The sequence below is a fragment of the Triticum dicoccoides genome, chromosome 5B (genome assembly GCF_002162155.2).
Source record: "Triticum dicoccoides isolate Atlit2015 ecotype Zavitan chromosome 5B, WEW_v2.0, whole genome shotgun sequence".
Classification (NCBI taxonomy): domain Eukaryota; kingdom Viridiplantae; phylum Streptophyta; class Magnoliopsida; order Poales; family Poaceae; genus Triticum; species Triticum dicoccoides.
In genome coordinates, this window is record NC_041389.1 from 660,267,283 (window position 1) to 660,283,320 (window position 16,038).

A 16,038-nucleotide genomic window follows, 5' to 3' on the forward strand; every position below is an offset into this window, starting at 1 on the left:
CGGATGGTGGCTCTCCACTCGTCGAGCTTTTCCGCAGCAGGAGGAAAGTCAAGGAGCAGTTGCACGCACGCCAAAGCTTCTGCTGGCATGGGCGGCGGCGAAAGCTGCGTGGACCGTGACACGCTCCAACTTCTAACCACGTTAGAAGGAGCTCTATCACGGCGCCTTGCGGCTATACACCATTTTCGTCAGCACTTCGGTGGGCATGATGGCCTTCTTCATCCCGCGAAGGATGCGCAGGACTCTTCCCACGGCGGCGCCCGGGGTCACCAGCATGGTGACGCTGCTCATCGCACACAACTTGGGAAGAGTGTGTCGTAGGCGCCGGCGTAGGTGTATTGGAGGTCGTCGCGCCGCCGATAGGTGGCACGGTGCCGCCCTTGGAGGGCCCCGTGCCGCCTATGGGGGGGGCCCAATTCCGTCTTTGGATTTGGTGGCTTGCGGACCGTCGTCTGGCACACGAATGACGCCGCTTGCTAGGCTTTGACTGCCAGATCGATGTGGGTGTTCGCGGGCCGCGCCTCAGGTTCTGCCCGCGACCGCCCTGCTACTTGTCCGCACCGGCATGGGTCGTCCGGCTTCGGATGAACCGATCCCCGTCGCCGTCTTCCTCTTGGGAGCCATGGCGACAAAGAACTGCTAGACTAGCTGCTAGACCGGATTTTCACAACTGCGCCCCCTGCCTGGCGCGCCAAAGATTTCGGTGGAAACGACACCTATGGGATCACTGGAATCCCTACTACGGTCGGCGGGCGCAAGGTTGTGGAAAGTGCTGGTCTAGGAGCCAGCACACAGATCATTTACCCAGGTTCGGGCCGCGAGGATGCGTAATACCCTAGTCCTGCTTTGGTGTATATTTGAGTGTTCTTGAACTAGCTAGGGTGTGTACCTAGTCCAAAAGAGCCGAATCCCCCTCCAGTATGCCTCGGGCCTCCTTTTATAGAAAAAAGGGGACGTCACAGTGGCACACAGGAGGTGGAAAGGTGTACAGTGGCTGAGCTTATCGCCTGTCATTACAGGACAAAACGCATTAAATGCGCCCCTTAGGTGTCCCCTTGCTTTATTGGGGGCGGTAACGAAGCCCGTCCCGTCCGTTGCCGCCTCGCCTGCTTTGACACGCGTCCTGGCCAACGAGGCGTGCGGCGCCATTTAGGCTGGCAGGCTGCTGAGCTGGTGCGGTGGCAGTGTCTTCACGAAGATCTGCATGCCACCACACAGATGCTTGCTGAGCTGGTCTAGAGGCCGCACGTCGCCACGCAGGTGCTCGCCTAGCTAGCTGGGCTGGCAGCTGCATGGGAACGGCGGTGGAGTCTTGGCAGGTGCGGGCCTGGCCGCGGCCCCGCAGATGTCCTCGGCAAGGGTCTCACCGGGGTCCCGACAAGGGTCTTCCCGTGGCATCGCGGTCGTCCCCGGCAAGGATCTTGCCAGAGGTCTCTTGGATTTCCTCGGCAAGGATCTTGCCGAGGATCGTCGTCTTCTGGTCCTCATCTGATCTTGCATGCTTGTGATCTTTACGAAGATTTGCATGCCACCATGGAGGTGCCTCCCGAGCCTTGGTTCCAATGTGGTTGATGGCGTTGGAACCCTTGGGCTCAAGGGTGGAGCGCTCTGCTGGCATTGGGCAAGTTGCCCCGGCAAGAGCTGGAGGCTGCCCCGCGGGGGTCTTGCCGAGGGAGTCTACCTCGCCCTCTTGCTCTTTGCGTCTCTGTCTTAGCGTTACTTTGATGGTCTTGTGGCTTCGGCTTCCCTCCTCTGCCCTGCTAAGTGTGGCCGCGGGCGCGGCTCTGACTTCCCGTGCACAAGTAAAGGGGTACAAAAGAGAGCTCGTACTTTTGTACACTGACACCTCCTCACTCTCTGCCTTCTGGGCCTGCTCCTCTCCTTGGCCTTCTGCTAGTGGGGTTGCCCCTGCAGGCGTGACATTCTCCCCCCCCCCCTGAGTCTCGGCTTCTCCCCAAGCCGTGCTTGCTAGAAAATGTCGACGAAGGTCCACTGGTTCCTCCCTGGTTGCCAACGAAGGCGGCAGCTCGCTCCACTGCACCAGGAGTCGGGGATGCATTTCCCCCTGAATCTTGACAAGCTTGGTCGTCAGAATTGCCTCAAGCGAGTGTTCTGCCTGCAACACAGAGTTAGCGAGTGGAAGGCCTGGACTTACAGGAACACCTGGGCTGGTCGCGTTCTTTAGCTGAGAGACATGAACAACTGGGTGGATTTTGCTGTCGGCTGGCAACTGGAGCTTGTGCCACTTTCCCAATCTAAGCTATGACTGGGTACGGCCCGTAATACCTGAATGCGAGCTTTTGATACAGACGATGTGCCATCGAGGTTTGGATGAATGGTTGATGATCCAAGATCACCAAGTCACCCACCTCAAAGGACCGGTCCGTGCGATTCTTGTCCGCTTGTTTCTTCATGCGATCCTAAGCGTGTTGCAGCTGCTGCTGCAAATGATCCATCATGACTGCTCTCTCATGTAACCACGCTGCAAGGGCCGGCACTGAGCTCTCTTCAACTTGTGTGACTGCAAATTCTCGCGGCAGATGCCCATAGATCACCTCAAAAGGAGTGCGTCCCAATGCTGAGTGAAACGCGTGTTATACCAGCATTCAACCAAGAATAGCCACTTGCTCCAGTTCTTCAGGCACGGGTGCACCGCACAGTGTAGGTATCCTTCTAAACACTGATTTACCCTCTCATTCTGCCCGTCCATTTGTGGATGGTACGATGAGCTCAACCTCAGCTCGGTTTGAGACAGCTTGAACAGCTCCTGCCTAATTGCGCTGGTGAAGATCCGGTCCCTGTCCGAGATGATAGCCAAGGGCAGCTCGTGCAAACGGAAGATGTTCTTCATGAACGCTTCAGCCACCGTCAGAGCCATGAAGGGGTGCTTCAGGGGTACGAAATGAGCATATTTCGAGAATTTATCTACCACAACCAGGATCACATCCTGTCCTCCTGAGGTTGGCAGCCCTTCGATGAAATCAAGAGATACCACTGCCCGCGGTCTTTTAGGGATGGGAAGAGGTTGCGATAGCCCTGCTAGAGAGATCCGTTCTGCCTTGGCTCGTTGAAAAGTGTCACATGATTTCACATACTGTTTGATCATGGCTTTCATGCCTTTCTAGGAGAAGAGATTCTTGACTCGATGGTATGTAGCATAGAATCCGGAATGGCCCCTCATAGCACTGTCGTGAAGAGCTTTGATCAAGGCCTGTTGAGTTGTTTCTTCCGAGCCAATCCAGATGCGCCCTTTATGGCGAATCACACCATCTTGTAGCGAGTAGTCACCGTCGCTGGCTGGATTCAGTGCTAGTTGTTCTAATTTGCACTGGGCCTCAGTGTCTTGGCGGTAACTGCTTGCTACAGCCTTGAGCCATGCTGGTCTACAAACAAAGATTGCCACGAGCTCTTTTTCCGCCCAATGCTCTCTTCTGGACAACGCATCCGCTGCTTTGTTGGTGTTGCCCGCCTTGTATTGGATCTGGAATTGGAGACCCACAAGCTTGGTGAAGGCCCGTTGTTGGATCGGCGTGTTGAGTCATTGATCCGTCAAATGGAGTAGACTCTTTTGATCAATGCGCACCAAAAATTCCGCGTGTTACAGATACGAGCGCCAATGGTCTACTACAAGCATCAACGCGGGGCACTCCTTTTCATATGCGGATAGTCCAAGGTTGCGTGGGGCCAGAGCCTTGCTCAAGTAGGCCAAGGGGTGAGAATCCTACATGAGCAACAAGCATACTCCCGTAGCGCTCGTGTCCGTCTCGACCACGAACTTTTTAGTGAAGTCTGGCAGGGCCGGTACAGGGGCTTAAACTAGAGCTCTCTTCAGTTCATTGAATGTCATCTCAGTCGTGGGTGTCCAGATGAACAAGGTGCCTTTTTTAAGCATGTCCGTCAAGGGGCAAGAAATGATGCCAAAGTTTCTGATAAACTTACGGTAGTAGCCCGCCAGCCCCAAGAATTCTTGCGGGTTACGAACTGATTCCAGACGCGGCCAATCGCGGACTATCTCAATTTTGCTGTTATCAGTAGCTACACCAGCACTGCTTATCTTGTGCCCCAAATAGACGATTTGTTGTTGCGCGAACAAGCACTTCGAGCACTTGACTTTAAGACTGTGTTATGTCAATATCTGCAGCACTTGTCTCAATAATCTCACATGCTCCTCCGTGGTTGAGGAATGAATAAGTATGTCATCCATGAACATCAGCACTCGCGTGGGAGTAAGGGTCCCAGCACAATATTCATCCCTCCTTGGAATGTAGGCGGCCCTCCTGTCACCCCATACGGCAGCACTCGGAACTGAAAATGCCCCTGGTGAGTCTTGAATGCAGTTTTTGGTTCGTCTTCTTCGCATAGCCGTATCTGGTGGTAACCTGCCCGTAGGTCAAGTTTGGAAAACCAGCGAGACCCTGCAAGCTCGTCCAAGAGTTCATCAATAATTGGCATGGGGTAGGCACTTTTAACTGTGATCGCACTAAGTGACGATAATCCACGCACAACCGTCATGTCATATCTTTCTTCTTGACCAGTAGCACCGGAGATGAATAAGGGCTCGAGCTAGGGACAATTAACCCAGCTTTCAGCATCTCCTTCACCTGCATCTCAAGTTCTATCTTCTGTTCGGGCGTGTGTATCGATAGGGTCGGATGTTGACCGGTTTAGCTCCTGGAATGATGGGAATAGCATGATCCCATTCGCGATGCGGCGGTAATGTATTAGGTTCCTCAAAGACCGCTTGAAATTCCTGCAATACGGCCTGCACCTCTACTGGAATGTGCTCAATGATCACCTCCTCCCCTACAGCATACAGACAAACTATGTGAGCCACTGCATTAGTTTCCTCCAGTGCACACAACTGGGCACAACTGATTGGTTGAACTTGCTAAAGCTGACTTTGCACTCCTGTCAACTGAATTTGTTGTCTATGGTGCAGAAATTGGAGTTGCTTTGCTGCCCCATCGATCCACATGGGTCTGCACGACCCTAGCCAGTCAATACCTACCACCAAACAATAACAACCGAGTGCCAATATTCTAAGATCAGTGGAGAACTCATGCACTTGTGTTTCCCACTTGCAGTTAGGTACCACCCCAGAACAAGATAAGGTTCCCCCATTGGTTATCTTCACAAAAACTGTATTCATTTGCTGAACTTGCAGGTTGAGCCTCTCTGCCACTGTCTCGCTGAGAAAACTATGTGAGCTCCCTGAATCTACCAAAATCAGGATTTCTTGTTCTCCAATTTGCCCCAGCAACCGAACGGTGCGCGGTGTGGTCTGACCTGTGGTTGCCACCTTGGATATACACATCAACACATCATCATTAGAGTCTGGTTCATGCACTGCGGGAGCACCTTGATCTGCTTGCAATAATTCCAGCAGCTCCTCCACGATGTGAAGTTGGACGGTAGTCCCGCACTGATGCCCTTGACCCCATCTCTCGCCACATTTGAAGCAAAGTCCTCAGGCTCGACGGTAGTTACGAAGATCCGCCACTCAATCGTCTCCTCTGCCTTGACGATCAGGAGGGTTGGCCGCGTCCAGTGCGCGGCGATCCTTCGCTACCGCTGGTGGTCCTAGCAACATTTGGCGCGTGGGCGGTGCACCAATCGCCAGAAGGGGGCATTGTGCTGGTGCCCTATGCTGCTGACCACCCTGGCACCTGTATTCACGACGCGACATTGCCTCCAGAAGATCCTCCTGTAACATAGCCAGAGAGAAGGAAAATTCCAAATCTTTCGGCTGATGAAGCATAACAGTAGCGCGTATTTCACTCTTAAGACCATCTAGGAAATGGGTAATGAAATAGATGGGATCAAATGCAGGGTTATGAGCTAAGATGTGGTGCATCAACTCCTCAAACTTGGTCATGTATTCCACTACGGTGCCCGACTGACGCAGAGTGTTAAACTGCCGAAGATGAGCTTGGTACTGCTCTCTACCAAACTTAGAACACAGAGCTGTGCAGAGTGACTCCCAGGTGAAGGAAGCACTCTGTGATTCATGTAGTTGCAACCATCTGGCTGCATTGCCTGTGAAGTTGAGGATGGCTACTCGAACCCAAAGGTCTAGAACGACCCCATAGACATCAAAATATTTTTTGCATCTAGTCTTCCAGAATTGTGGGTTTTCCCCATCGAAGGAGGGAAAATCCATCTTTGGCAGAGCCCAGTGAGCGTGCTGAGATGGGTGGGTGTTCGATGTGTCCTGGTTGACTCTTATCTCCCCATCTGGACTCATCGCACCACGAAAATCGATGGAATTAGGAAATTGAGACAGGAACACACCCTTGCCCAGAGGCGGCGTGAGGGTAGTAACTACCCCCGGTGCATGGCCCCTGGAATTAATGAGCTCGTCGTGGCCAACTGGCCCGTGGTGCCCAGGGTTGTTTGATGTCGTCGGAGCGTCGTGCACCACTCGATCCGCTGATGGAGATGGCGGATCGGCAAGGCGGGGTGGAGAGTGATCCGCCCCACTTGCGAGTGGAGCTCGTCCAGTTGTTGCTGCAGAATGGTGACTACGGGTCGTCACAGCTCGAGGGAGGTCTGGATGGCGTCAAGCCTGGCGTCGTTGGCGACACGGCTGTCATTGACCGCCTTCGCCAGAGCAGCGAGTTGTTCCTCCATTGCCGCCGCCTGCGTCGCTTGCTTGGTAGTGTAGCCGGGCTTGCGGTACGGGTCCTCCAGATCGCCTGACCTGTGGTACCAACTGTAACGGGCTCGGTCTACCTATTGCTCTGGATCGGTCTGCCAGTGGGGATAGGGAGACAGGTAGGGTTTGGAGGAAGGGGAAAGGTAGATCGGATCTTGCCTGATCTTTGTGGATCCAAGTCTGTATTCTTCGATGATTCACACAGTGGGTCGACCACCTACTTAACCACACACAGGCACGCAGGCCTTGGTCGGCCCAACAGCCTGATTACACAACACACGCACACATGGCCCAAGCCGAGGCTGCCTGCTGGCACCTCCTCACTCTCTGCCTTCTGGGGTCTGCTCCTCTCCTTGGCCTTCTGCTGTGGGGTTGCCCCTGCAGGCGTGACATATTTCCTCTTCATCAATGAAACTCAGCAACCGCTGCTTCGTCAAAAAAACTTAGGGGGTATAAACAGTGTACATCGTAGCTACTCTAATTGAATATAGCCTCTTGGTTTAACTATTTGAATGGAAAGTAAGCTTTTCGTTAGGTAGAGACGGAGACGGAGATCGAGAGGTACATAAACGTATTCTAGTTGCCCCGCGGGTAAGTGGAAGGCCAATTTTAGGCTGGTCATAGTGGGGAGTAACTTAGACTAGTAACATACATATGTTACTAGTCTATGTTACTACCTTCATAGTGGGTAGTGTCATAGGTGTGGTAACATAGTTGCCTTCATTTATTACTTTGTAGACTCATTATGCATTGGAAACCGCTATGTGATGGTAACATATTATGTTACTCTATTTGCCTCTCTCCTCATTAACTACTTGCCACATCATCATTTTTGCTTATGTGGCATCTATGTTACTACCTATGTTACTCCCACTATGACCAGCCTTAAGATGCCTGCCTGTCATCATGGGTGCGTTGAAGGTTCTGCATCTACGTACAAGACGAGAGCGAAGCTCTGGCAATAGCTGTAGAATGGTTAAGAACATTAGTATACTTGACTTCCCTGACTAATTAATTACCTTGCAAAAGGACACCCACGGTTGTTGTATTTTTCTGTTGGAGTTGATAATGTGGGGATCATGGCGCTAAGAAGGTGCGATTCAGAGAATACTGCTCTGAATAGCTAGGCATATTTGTTGTGTTTCTCCGACGGAGTTGATAATATGAATATGTGATGTGTGCTAATGGTTACACCCACATGGCTGGGATGACCAGGAGTACATTCCTAACCATGAGGACAATAAGCCAGAGCCAGAGGTAGTAGAGCCTTACAGTTGTTGCTAGTTGCTTGAACACAAGGATGTCGTCACCACGAGAGCCTTTTGCCGCTCTTGCTAATCTTGTTAACCACGATCAATTGACTTTCAGCCCGAATTGTTTCTTTTGTTTACAGCTGGTTGGGCATTGTACATATAGACCATCAGCTGCCCAAATGGATAAGCCGACGAATTACCAAAATTAGTTGTCGAGTCATTCCGTTGTCACCTGCAATATTGTATCCAGTGACTCAAAATTAGACACTACTGTTGCAATCAGGACGTCATACATAAAATTTAGTTTGGTTTCAATAACAAGTGGCGGCTATATATAGATTAAAATGCAAATATCAAAGGAGTGGCGTATTCATGCACATATTGAGGACACATATCTACTCTGAGCAAACATCAAAAGTATCGCAATGTAAGGTCGGAGATGGAGAACGAAGAGGCATAAACGTAATCTGGTTTCCCCACGGGGAAGTGGAGGGCTAATAATATTGAGAAGATACCTGTCATGGGGTGGTGCGTTGAAGGTTCTGCATCTACACGACGAGAGCGAAGCTCTGTCAATAGCTGTGGAATGGTTAAGAATATCAGCATGCGCAACTTGATTGCACTAATTAATTTCCCAACAAAGTTAGTTAAGCTGGTGAGGTCGGCCTGGAGGCTTTGCCTCCATGATGGAAGCAACTTGCCTAAGCTTTAAAAAACAAGACACGCCACAGCATCAGCGTGCTCTTGTATTTAAACAAACGCCGGTAGTGAGGCGTAGCAAGCAACTTCTCAACAATGTCAATAGCGGCACTCTTATTGCCCGCGCTGCTCCTACTGCCGTCGTTGTTAGCAGCCACCGCAGTCGCGGAGGGCCGCACCATCACCGTGTCACCGACATGTCAGGGTAGCTGTGGCGGCGTTGACATCCCTTACCCCTTCGGCATCGGCGCCGGCTGCTTCCTCAAGGGCTTCGAGATCAACTGCACAGAGGCCGGTGGCGCCGGCCCCGTGTCGCTCATCGCCAACACGTCCATCCAGGTGGTCAGCCTCTCCGCCGATCCACCCGAGTCACGGGTGCTGCTTCCCATTAGGTGGCAGTGCTATGAACTGAACGTCTCCGACGGTAAAGTGGTAGGCAATATGGAAGACACGAGCTTCTTCAACCACCAGAAGAACATACCTAGCCAAGGCATATACCGCATCTCCAACAAGCACAATATGCTCTTCGTCCTCGGCTGCGCCACCATCGGCATCGTGAAGACCTTCGAGAGCCGAACACTGGCCTCCGCCTCCGGGTGCATGTCCTTCTGCCGCAGTGCCACGGCAGCACAGAACGGCCAGTGCGCCGGCGCCGGGTGCTGCAAGGTAGGCATCCAGCCAGAGCTCACGAGCATCGTGTTCGAGTTCCCTAACATCAGGAAAGAGATGCCACAAATGCTCAACCACAGCCCATGCGACTACGCCTTCATCGTCGACGAGGACAACTACACCTTCCAGAGCTCCGACCTGCGGCACATGGACAGAACCCGGACCATGCCGGCGCGCCTTGACTGGGCTATCCGTGAAATGCCGTCCTGCGCCGACGCCAAGGACGCGGCAGATCAGTACGCCTGCAAGAGCAATCACAGCGAGTGCGTCGACTCCACCAATGGGACTGGCTATGCCTGTAAGTGCTCCCAAGGCTACGAGGGCAACCCCTACCTTGTCGGCGAAAGCGGATGCACCGGTAAGCACCACTCTGCATCTCTCTTTTCTTACACTCCTCCGCTCCTTACTGCTCTGCCACCACCGGCGCCTATTCTTAGCCACCCTCCGCTACCCCAAGTGCAAACCGCAAGTTTGTCTCACACTCCACCACCGCCGGATTCGTCGCTGCACACCGTCCCCTGGCTCGACCCAGCCAGCCGGCCCTTTCGGCCACTTCATCCTAGTGCACATGCATGTGGATCTCCTCCTATGCCTGCCATTAGCCTTCTTAGGCTTTCCACTGCATGTGGGCATCTTGAAGAACCGCAAACCAAGGTCTTCCTCTTGCAACATCTTCAACCAGACACCTTTGCTCGGAAGTTCACTGCTGACGTCCTGTTCTGGTGCTACCTGCACTCGATCCTCAATTTGATCTTAGAACCTGAGTGCAAAGCTTCTCATCATCAGTATAAAATTCACATGTTTTTCGCCCCCCCCCCCTAATGCGCCTTCAACCTTTCAAAAAGGAACAGTCATTACATCAATATATTGTTGGGACAGTAAGACAGCTAGCGCAATGGATCAAAAGAATATCTAAAAAGATACCAATGGAGCAGTTGACAATATGGCGTAAATTCAGCGATAACTAGTGGTGTACACTGATAATAATTTATTTATGTATGCATTCCGCAGATATCAATGAATGCGACGATCAAGGGAAGTATCCTTGCTGGCAGCCAGGAATATGTGCGAACAACGAAGGATCTTATGACTGCACCTGTCCTCCGGGTTATCGTAACCATGACGCCAAAATAGAAAAGTGTACCTTACTTCCTTCAAGTTTCCCACTGGCAGCAAAGATCTCCATAGGTATATATACATCGATTTTCTCTTTTGTTAGACCAAGGGAGATTTCATTCGTGGCATTTAAATATTAATTTTTTGTGTCTAACTGGAATAAGGGACTTATTTTCACTGTATACGAGAATCGATCTCTTGCCAAAGGAATACCCTGCAAGTTAATAAAAAATTATGTTTTGAAAGACTATATTTAAGAACTTCAATAGTTTCATTGCGAATGCATGAGATGCGCAATTCACATATATACCACACATTTGTTTTAGAAACAAATACCTTAGATTATGGATCAACTCTCCCAAATGGTATAGCTAATTGTTGTTTTTACGTAAAGCAGTTGTTAGCACTACCTATCCACTTTGTATTGCTATGTTTGTGGCCAAAATTAACATGCATGAATGCATAATATCTCTATGCATGATCATTGTAGGTGTCATTTTGGGCTCCTCCTTATTAGTTGTTGCTCTACTTTCGACGCTACTGAGGCTCCAAAGGAAAAGAACGAAGGGCTTTTTTAAGAAGAATGGAGGTTTGGTCCTTTGAGATGTGAGAACTTTAAATATCTTCACAAAGAAGGAGATAAACAAAATCACCAAGAACCAATCAGAGGTCCTTGGTAAAGGGTGCTTTGGCAAAGTATACAAAGGGAGTCTTCCAGATGGTACGACAGTGGCAGTAAAAACCTCCATCAAGATAAACAAAGTTCGAAAGGAGGAATTTACCAAGGAAGTGGAGATCCAGTCACAGATGATCCACAAGAACATCATCAAACTCATCGGCTGCTGCTTGGAGGTGGATGTTCCGATGTTGGTGTATGAGTTCGCTGCTAATGGGAGTCTGCAAGACATCCTCCATGGTAACACTCGCCTCTCTAATTTCTCACTAGACATGCGACTGGATATTGCAATTGATGCTGCAGAAGGGTTATCTTATATGCACTCATCAACAAGTCGTACCATCCGGCATGGGGATGTCAAGCCAGCCAACATACTATTAGATGAAAAGAACATGCCAAAAATCTCGGATTTTGGGACATCGAAGTTTCTTACAAAGGACAAAGATCACACCGGGCTTGTTGTAGGCAGCATGGAATATATAGACCCGATGTTCCGTGAAACAGGACAATTAACACAGAAGAGTGATGTTTACAACTTTGGAGTTGTACTCTTGGAACTCATCACCAGAAAGCCAATTGTGTATGATGGAAATCATAGGCTCGTAGTTGATTTCTGTGATGTTTATCAGAAAGAAAACAGTGGAGAGGCAATGTTTGACAAAGATATTGCAACTGAAGAAGATACTTACATACTGGAAGAGATTGGCAGACTGGCTGTGAAGTGTTTAGCACATGTTGTAGAAGATCGTCCAGAGATGAAGGAGGTAGCAGAACGACTTGCCATGCTTAGAAGAGCTAGGAGAAGTGGGAACATAAACAACAAAAGCCCCAATTACTTTGAGGAAATTTAAGGTGCTCCCTAGAGCATTGCTTCTGAGATTAGTTAACTAGTAGAAAAAAATGTACCGTATTTCTGTATCTTATATCTTCAGTGTAATGAATATTGACTATTGTATCGTGCCATAAAGTCTGTTGCAGTAAATAGTTATCAAACTCACATGGTAGCTTTGTTGGTGTATATCACCTTGTTCTTCGAAGTGTTAATATGCTGTACACTATTCTAAATGACAACATTGAGATCGACATCTGCCAGGAGTAAATGATTAATTCCTAGAGTTTTCTTGACGCCACGTGATATTCAGTACCTTAGAATCCCTTTTAGGATTGTCGAAACCGATGTCCATTGAAAACAGAGCATATCAGAGTTATGTTATATGACACGACACTGTGATGCATAGGAGTATATATTTTAGTTAATAAAAACAAGCGAAAAATTAAGCATGGAGCACTTGAAGATGCACTGGCAACTAAACTGCGCAGCTCTAGGAAGTTAAGGCAAAGCTGATGTTGGTGCTACAATATATCAAGAATCAAATAACATGTGCTGCTAAAAAGGAAATTCAATGGAAGACAACACTGGTGGAGACTACTGAATGCTAAAATGAACCTAACAATAAATTAAGGGTCATCCTTTATTCTCAACTGGGGAAGTTTCAGAAATTGAAAAGTTGGAGCACTCACGCTAGGGCGGGCGGATCTGCGTCGGGCCCTCCGTGCTGCCTGCTGCGCCGTCGGCCGTCGCGGTGGACGGTGGTCGGCGTGCGACGGGCGCAGTCCAGGCCGTGCCCGCCGAAGTGCCGAGCAGCCGAGGACGGAGGCGGGCGCGACGGCGCGCGGGCTGGCGGCGTGCGGGCGCGGGGACGCTGCGCGGTGGATTGGGCGTCAGCGTTTAGCTATCTGAAGATCGACTGTAGAAGTGTTGATAGTCAGTCTTCAGGCGAACGACTTCAGTTATCGGACGGACGGTCAGCATCTCTCCAGTACTTCTACTCTCGCTCGACGGCTAAGATGTAGTGTTACTTATTCACCATCAGTTAGAGCACAAACAAACAACATTAGTTTGGTTGCCTGCATTTAGACTACCTCAAGCAATTTTTACCACGGTACTTGTTGCCTGCGTCGCAGTTTCTAGACAAACAGTATAAAGTGTGGTCACCCCTTCTCACTAGTTATGACTTATCACGCATGGGTTGAACATCATCTCAGTCCTAACTAGAAAACAAAAAACAATTTATCCTAACTACTAACAATGGTAGTACAAATTAAGAGTCATATGGCTGAATAGGATAAAGCTCATCGATGCTAACTAGGTGGAAGTCCATCGTCGTCCTTTTCTTCTTCTGTTGCTGCTGCTTCTTCTCTTGTACTGCTGCCTCTTCTTTCTTTTCTTCAGATTCTTGTTTGACCTCTGCTATCCCACATTGCCTGAGCCCACTTCATCCTTTTGTTTTTCAAACTTCGTTGTCAAATGCCTTCACACCATGGTCGGAGCTGACAACATCATCAGGCGTCACATCTTCCTCCTTTGGCACAAGTTCATCACAACCCCATTGTAGGATCCAGTTATGAATGATGCAACATGCAAGAACAAGCTTAACCTGGGTAGGGTAAGGATGGAATGGCTTCTGATCCAGGATCTTAAACCTATTCTTCAAAGCTTCAAATGGCCTCTCAACCGTCACTCTAAGGCTAGAGTGACTGAGATTAAACAGTTCATGTGGAGTCTAGGATAGTTCCTGGAAGAGAACTCGTTCAAATGATATCTGGTTTTCCTAAAGGGTAGAAGAACACCAGGCTGACATGCATAGCCAGCATCCCCTAGATAGAACTTGCCATCGGGGATATTGATGCCATCAGGTCGATTCGTGTTGTCAGTTAGGATGTTATCATCATGGGTTGATCCTTCCCACCCAGCTAGCACATAGGTGAACTTCAGATCGAAGTCATCCGCAGCAAGAACATTCTCACTTGTGTAGTGCTTTCTACCCCTGTATGCTACGGACTATGCCCTCGGCACTTTAGCAATCACGTGAGTAGCATCGATTGCGCCCATGCAATCCTGAAAATGGTATGGTAGATGGTGTTATGGCGAATCCTGAAAATTGGCTATCATCTCCTGATCCCGAATTAACAATGGACCATACCGAATGGCAGGCTTGTCATTCCGCTTATTGACCAACAGGATCCAGGCCTGAATCATAGCTATCAGCGATATTCGTCCACAACCTAAGCGGCAGCCATGGTGCAATCAGCAATGGCGCAATTGATCCTACATCGTCCTAACTAAACCCGGGCATGGGCAGCCCGGCCCGACGACCCGGCCCAAAAAACCCGGGCCGAGCTTGACATTCGGGCCGGGCTCGGGCTTTGTTTTGCAGCCCGAAAGATAGTTCGGGTCGGGCTTCAATTTTCCGTATTTCGGGCCGGGCTTTCAAGCTTCGGGCCGGGCTTGCACGTGCACGTACTAAAAAATAGCATTCGGGTCAGGATTTCGGGCTTCGGGCTTGATTTCGGGCCAGGCTTGGGCTTGAAAATAGGGAGTATTTTGGGCTTCGGGCCGGGCTCGGGCTTGAGAAATGAAGGTCGGGCTTTTACAAGCCCGGCCCAGCCCGACGTTTGCCCAGGTTTAGTCCTAACAATGACCTAATAGAGTGATAAAGACCAAACCTCGATGGCGAGATCTGATCCATTGTTGCGGCCCGACCTTTCACGACACTCCACCTTCAGCAGTAGTAGCCTCTCGCCCATGCACGCGATGTACGCGAAGTAGAGGGATTGAACCTTACGGTCCAGCACGAGAAAACCAATCTCGACGACGGTACTCACGCACAAAACAATTCCCACGAAGAGAAATCGCAACACAGAGGTTTTCTAAAGCTTCCTCCAAAACTTAGGGATTTTTAGACAGCTTCCCCCAAAACTTGATACAGGTATTTACCCTAACAACACATCGTGTCTATTCATAAAAATATAACCTGCCTTTACATGGCCGAAGCCTGACCTTTTTATAGGTGACGCTAACCTATGCAAACCGACTAAAGAAAACCAATCTAACCGGACTCTCTCTGTCCTCTATCCAAACAAATTAAAATTTCCCTAATTAATTATCCGGCAACTTTGATCTCTTTCAAGGGTGGCCCCCAGCCAAGAGAGTACAAGGAAAGAAAATCAAACACGTCAAAAGTCCTCCAGGTATCTTCACGTGTCTTCTCTTTGCGTGGTAGAAAAATAAATAGATCTTTATTTTCTATCTGGTGGACTGAACGAGTTAAATCAGAGTCTGCTTGAGTCCTTGAATCATCGTAGGTCTCCTTTTCTTTCTCTAACGTGACACAAGGACATCCATTAGAGTAATTACCCCAGCATGCATGATTGCATGTACGTGCGGCTATAACATCCAGACCAAGGCGTCCAAAATATATATACGTGTATGTCTTGCCCCCAAACATGTCTTTATATTTTTCTTTGTACTGATACAAACACAACCTCTTTAGCTGTCCTGATGGATGCAAGTTTCGGCAACTAGCTTTTCCTCATTTGTCGTGGCCGTAACAGTATCGGCTACTGTAGTTAAATTATTGTGGTCATATCATAGAGGAGGCCAGCGGGGGTTTTTATGCTGCTTAACAGCTTCGAAGGGGGCATGGCTGAGACGAGGATGGCCAGATGGAGTCGAAGAAGAAGGGAAGAAGCAACTAGTGCTAGCGGAGAGTGTTGTTGCCGCCTTCGCCACCGCCGTCACTTGTGCAGATCTGTTTCGCCTTTGTCGCCTGTGCTAAGAACAGAGGAAGGGATTGTCCTAGAGCTAAGGTGAGCGAGTAAATGGGTTGAGGCTATGTTTCGTGCCATCCCGTCTCCGTCACTTTCCTTCTCCCGCCATCTCCGCCCTGATTCCCCCCTGCACCGTGGCCTACGCCTTCTCTTACTTTTGCGCCCACCTTAGCCTGGTTCGCTGGAACAGCGAGTGTTCCCGGCGAGGCAGGCTTTTGGGGTGCTTTAAATTTTGTGTCGATGCAAGTCAGGCCTTCCTGTAAGCAACCATACAGGCTTTTTCCATCCCGTTCGGCCCTGGTTAGGTTGTATGCAAGCAATCAAACGCGTCCCAGGAAGGTCACCACTCTTCCCATCCA

General features: G+C 49.7%; 2 long non-coding RNA genes across 6 annotated transcripts; one reads left to right on the forward strand and one right to left on the reverse strand.

The window, feature by feature from the left end:
- Positions 1-6,793: 6,793 nt before the first annotated feature.
- LOC119312415 lies at positions 6,794-12,783 on the reverse strand. Of its 5 annotated transcripts, none has more exons than XR_005151328.1 (5): positions 12,590-12,783; positions 11,758-11,863; positions 8,424-10,036; positions 7,928-8,140; positions 6,794-7,033 (listed from the first exon to the last, which is right to left on the reverse strand). It is a non-coding gene; the product is annotated as an uncharacterized LOC119312415 (long non-coding RNA). The 5 variants fall into 5 exon arrangements; XR_005151327.1 differs by having other exon boundaries at positions 11,758-12,037; XR_005151326.1 differs by lacking the exon at positions 12,590-12,783 and having other exon boundaries at positions 8,424-8,487; positions 11,758-12,573.
- LOC119312416 lies at positions 9,502-10,993 on the forward strand. The gene is made up of 3 exons (XR_005151329.1): positions 9,502-9,634; positions 10,288-10,464; positions 10,883-10,993. It is a non-coding gene; the product is annotated as an uncharacterized LOC119312416 (long non-coding RNA).
- Positions 12,784-16,038: the final 3,255 nt, after the last annotated feature.